The sequence below is a fragment of the Gavia stellata genome, chromosome 13 (genome assembly GCF_030936135.1).
Source record: "Gavia stellata isolate bGavSte3 chromosome 13, bGavSte3.hap2, whole genome shotgun sequence".
In the NCBI taxonomy this organism is placed as follows: domain Eukaryota; kingdom Metazoa; phylum Chordata; class Aves; order Gaviiformes; family Gaviidae; genus Gavia; species Gavia stellata.
In genome coordinates this window covers 16,910,532-16,916,531 of record NC_082606.1, presented here as the reverse complement: position 1 = coordinate 16,916,531, position 6,000 = coordinate 16,910,532, and positions in this window count along the sequence as shown.

Genomic DNA, 6,000 nt, shown 5'->3' with positions numbered 1-6,000 from the left:
AAGCAAGAACATGAGTCCAAACCACCCTCAAATATTTGTAGACATCTTCTGTTATAATATAAAAAAACCCCAAAACTGCTTTTTTCTGATTGTTTCATCTTTGTAACAAGTTGACCCAAATGTAGTCTAGGTGCATTCTTTGGGTGAAGATTCAAATCTCCAAGAACTGGACGATCTTTTGCCTTTTCATACAGGCAAAACAATTTATCTTAGTACAGTTTTGGGAAGGAAAGCCTAAAGTGATGAATAATGCCCCTTAAAATAAGGGAAACCTGGTCATTCTCCTCCACAGGTCAAGGGAGACACACCACATTCATATCCATGACTGAGTATTTCCCTTTGATCTGTTGCGCTGTTATGGCCTTTATTTTACTGAGTGGAGACCTACCATATTATAAAGAAATCAAGGTTTCAGAAATCAAGAATTTGTCATTGATTTCATAAGATGTCTTCTAGAGGGGATGAAGATAACATAAAAGAGATTCTTCTGCTCACAGGCACTACTAAGCTACAAAAAAGAGAATTAGCAGTTTAGACCAGCTATTGATTGATAGAATAACATCTGCTTGACAAGAAATTCCATGGTCAAAGCTAAACCTTCCTTTAGGGAGTTTAGAGACCAAGGCTGGGTTTTTTCTCCTCATGGTCTGTTCTCCTGGAAGAACACAACCTTATTTTCAAAAGGTGCTGTAGGTTGAGGTGGAATTAATGAGAACAGCAAAACTTTCATGATGATTCATATAAGAAAATTGTGTAATTCTGACACAGAAGTCCTGTGGGAGAAATAACTATTCTACCAAAGAAATCTTGGCTTTTTTCCCCCTTTCAACAAGGGATATTTTTGCAACCGAAACATATATTTTTCTGACACTAGAGCCATAGAAGCACCACAGCATCGTGTTTTACTGCAGTCAACTTCTGTGAATCCTTTTATGCACATTAATTTTTTGTGTAATTTACAGGCAGAGGCTTCCCACTGGGCCAAATGGGAATTTGATCCCTGTAGTAAACAGAGACAGACTTGTCTCCCCGGGGCCCATCTGCTCCACTGCACTTTCTGCTACCTATTCCTTTCCTTTCAAAAGAGAGACTGATGGTGTATTGACGGCTAAAGTAGGAGTCCTGGGCTTTATTTCAGAACTGTTACAAACTCCATCAAACTCATTTAATGTCTGTGCCTTCAGATTTCTCCATTTGGTCAGTAAATGGAGATAAAACTCATCTGTCAAGTTAGGGCAAAGGGAGTCTTAGGTCACATTGTTTCCCAGATCAAAGGGTGGAACAACTTATCCATGAGCAGATGACACTCATGCAGCCTGGGTGAAATCAGTGCAACGCCTGTCATCCTCTGACATCCTCTGTTTTTTTATGGGATTCCTGCTGAAAGGCCAAAGCAGCAGATTTACAGTGAAGATAAAGTTGGCCCTCCATTTTATTCAGGATTAACCTGGCAAGCAGGAGCGTGACAGGGAGAGAAAGAGATCCTTCCATAAGCATTTTGCTTGGCATGGTGAATGCCCACCTGTCTGCACTGCAAAGGAGGGGAGGAGGGAGAATGGTCCACCTGACCTTTCCCTATGATTAAAATGCTGATCAGATGAAGTCAGAGGAACAAACTGAACTGCCTCTTTCGACCCTCCATTTTTCCAGAAATAAACCAATGCCATCCACATGGAGACAGTTTCTGGAGAGGCTAGGGGAAAGCAGCACTACTGCCCTGATGTATCTGGCCTCCTCTTTGGGAAAATCTCCTGCATTTGAGTGGCCTCTTGCCCCTTGCTAAAGTTCTGCAAGTCGAGGAGAGAGCTGGAGAAGACAAATGAGAAAGAGAATGTGTGCCTGGCTCTGTTTTTCTTTGACAATCTCTCTTCCAACAGGGCTAAGGTCATTTGATCTCCCCATAATGCACAGGTATTTCAAGGGGACAGCTGGAAGAAGAGATGCATTTAAACGACTTGCTCTCCGAGATGAAAACCATGCTTATTAGTGGTTTGTTTCAAAAGCTCCCACAGCAGCAGCTGTATCTCACTGACTGCAAACTCTGGAGGGTTTTGTCTGAAAGGTGGTCGTCTGAGTGGCTGGCTGATCAAACAGTTGGAAATCTTCCCAGCTGAGTTCCTCTGCTCTGTCTTAACAAAGCCTGTAGAGAACTGTAACACCAACAGGTCTCCTTGAGAACATACTTTAATAAAATAGGGCACAACAACTACTTTTTGGTGATCTCTCCATGCTGGCAATGGATGCAGGCATCGGAGGTGGACTCTGACATAGACCAAATCTCCTTCTGGGTATTTGCTGAAGAATTCACCTTCCTCTCAGAGATCAGCCCACTGTGACATCAAGACTGCATTTGCGCAGATGTCAGTGGGACGCGTGTGGGTCTATGGAGAGCTCAGAGTGCCAGCAGCAGAGGAATACGTGACTCCTGCCAGAGATCCCCTCTTTTCACAAGAGTCGTATGCCATCACATGTTTAGCCTGTTCCCATGTGAGAGTGTCTCAGGAGAGACAGCCCATGAAGTTTGGTTTGGTGAAGTCCGCAGGGGATGTCAGTAGAGTGAAGCTAAACAGTGTGTAGAGGATGGCACATCAGGGGACACCATGTTCCTGGCCTCCTGGGTCAGGATGTGCTGGGTCAATGCTGCCCCTTAGACACCCGTGGGCACAGCAACTGTCGAAGTTTGCTCTGCTGCAGAAGCACCACAGTCTTGCTGCACAGAGAAAGGCACCAGCAGGAGTAAGAGCTCTCATTCACCTCTCACTTTGCAATGTTCCTGATCTACATTAGCCTGGATCTCAGCTCAGGGGCCTCTGAGAGGACAGTGAGCTCGTATTTTTAAATTTAACTCCTGTCACGTTTTCCTGGAGCACAAACGCAGCAGTGGGTTCATTCACTGAGCTAATAAAATGCCTTTCAGCTTGACTGACCAGCACTTAGTTTGCAAGTGCTTCTGAGCTACTGAACTGAAGTAACAAGGGCTGGATAAAGCCCCAAACATGTCTTTCTTTAACATGATGGCATTGGCTTGCTGCTGCTGGGTGTCTTGCACAGGGCGTAGACTAAAGATAATAAAAAGCTTTGTTACATTCTGCATGGAAAACGACATAGTCCTGTCACACCTTTTAAAAACTTGGCAGACTTTTCAGAGAACTGAGGACTTTGCTTTTAAGAGATTGCTGTTTAAATCTAGACAGATGGGTCTCGGCAATGCAGTTAGACAGATGTTCTGCTTTACATTACTAGTAATAATACTTTGAATCATTAGAATTTCGAAACAGAGTTTGCTATTCATTATGGATGCCAAGTTTCGTTTGTTGTTTGATTTTTCACTTAGACTGGATGGGAAAAATATGTTCATCATTTTCACTTTCAGGTTCTATCTCCTAAGAAAATAAGCTGTGACTAACAATAGTTATTAGCGGTTTGTCTCCACTACCCATACCTCGATCATCATTATTAAGTGTTGATTGATTAAAGGCATTTTCATTGCTGTTCCAGAAAGCACTTTTGAAAGTGGGGTAGACTGACACATAAGGACACTTGTCTTGGCAAGAGAACGGACTGCTGTTTTTCTAAGCAGAATGTATCTTACAGTGATCCTTTTCTTCAGCCTGTACAAGATGATGTCAGACTAATGTGTAGCAAATGGGGGTGTTAACACTGGAATACAGAGAGAAGCCCAGACCGAACACAGCGTTATCCTCAGCAAGTGCCAGGGCAGACTGAGAGTAGACATAGGGACTCTTCTGGCTTTATCGTGCCTAGCCCAAGCAGGAACATGACAGCGAAGACAAGGATAGCAGCATCTTCATTATGGCTATTTATTTCCATGTGCACATGTTCACATTTGCTACAGTATTCAAAATCTGTGGTTTTATTAAAAATCAAGAACATCTGGAACTTTTCCAAGGATCTTCCAGACTCACTTGTACTTTGAGAAATGCCATTGCTTGAAAAAAACTTTGTTAATTCCCAAATGTGCTGCTTCGTTGAAAAGAAAACTACAGCTGAATGGAAAAAACAGATCCCTCCCTATTAAGTTTGGGCGGCAGTTGTGTTAAGTAGCTGTAACAGAGTGGCATTTGAATGAAACATTAATATTTTAAAATAGTTCAGTAACAGCTAAAGTAATATAAAATATAGGAATAAATCCAAGAAACAGCAATAAACAGTAGATGCTAACATGCATATAGAGATCATTGTGCAAGAATTGTTAACGCCTTTCAGAAACTTATTAAGAGAGTGTGAAAGGCATATGCTAGGATAATTTTGGCATTAAAACAGATAGAAAGAGGAAAAAAGTGAACAATATAACATTAAATCCAGTCAAAATCTTTAGGTGTCATAGGTAACATTGTGAAATAAGAGATGAAACCTGAGAGAATTTATCTGCAGTAGAAATTACAGAAAGAACATTAGAAATATTCAAAAGAAAGTCTAAAAGCCTTCTGCAGAATATCACGTGTTTTGATTTATCTCAAAGTTTCCTCATTCTTTTAACAATTCCAATTTGACAGAAGTATTTTAAGGTTATATAATAATGTGTTTTACCACCGGTTCTGCATAATAAAGTAATTGCTCTATTAGAGATACATTAGTGAGAGGAGCAAGTGACACAAAGGAACTTTGTACCAGGAGGAACTTCTGCACAAGGACAATCTTTTCTTTAAGAACATAGAGAGAACTTTGGTATGAAAAAAAAAGAAAGAAAGAAAGAAAGAAAGAGAATCAAAGAAGCAATTTACTTTGCCAACAGTATCCAAGATATTGCAGTCTATCAGGGTATAATTCCTGCAGATATCTGGGGGTGAATACGTTTTATTAGTGTGACACGCTAATGGTGTGTCACAGACATGATGAACAACCTTGCTCTGAAGTTAAGTGAAACAACCTTGGAGTCTTCGTGACACAGCAGGGAAAACACCCTTTGGAAAAGGGTGAGGTCATGGTCTATGCGCTTCTTAATTCCTGTATGGATGAATTAAATGTAGCATCTCCCTTGTCCTTGGGCTCAGGAATGAATCCCTTCGTAAATAGGGCTAGGACCCACTGGTGGTAAGTAGTCCTTTCTTCTCCCAGTCTGGCATTAGGATTCCTTGCAGGGCATAGGTCTTTTCTGCTGCACTTACTCCTGGGAAGTTGGGAGGCAAAGACTGATCTCAGGGAAGGAAATCTTCGAACCCCACACAAATAGATGGAAGTAAGTGTGTGATTGAGAGCTATAATACTTCTGTGCAGACAGTGTTTCTACTTCATTTTATTGGAATAGCTATCTGGGCTCTGCCACCAATCCACTTAGGTATTGACTAAGTTAATTTCCCACCACAGGGTGATATATCCCACCAGGAAAATAAGGGACATGAATCTGATCTTCTTGATGAGGGATGCAATGGGGCAGGTGTTAATTAATATTTGTGAAGAAATCTGTGATCCTGTGATGAAAGGTGTTATGTTAGTGCAATTTATTGCATTAAATATAGTAAGATTCCTTGGCACAGATGATTTCCACCATGTTATTCACCAAGATATTTTGGCTAGAGATCAGCTCAGGCCAAGCTGTTACATCTCAACACCTTCAGTGTTTTGAAGACATTCAGATATAAGTTTGGAATTTGCCCATCTCTGCCTTGAAGCAGTTCAGTCCCACAGAGTGTAGCATATATCCTTCGAGAAGAAGCCCTAAAGTTCAATGAATAGGAGAAAAGCCCTCTACAATAGCATGTTAGAAGTGGGCTTTGAGGCACTACTTCTGCCCACTCACCTGGACGAGCTGCCATCCATTGTGAAGGGTATGTAATCATTACATCGAGCAGTGATCCGGTGTGGTATTGAAAAAAATGTTGCACGTTATCGCACTCAAGTGCAAACAAGGATGAGAAAAAACCTACCTTCAGGTCACTGCAGGCCGTGAGAAAAGCCACCCACCTGACTGCAGCAGGCCAGAGAGAGGGACCTTTTTTATGAGTATTTGTTATGTTCCCTGGTATAAAATCCACAACT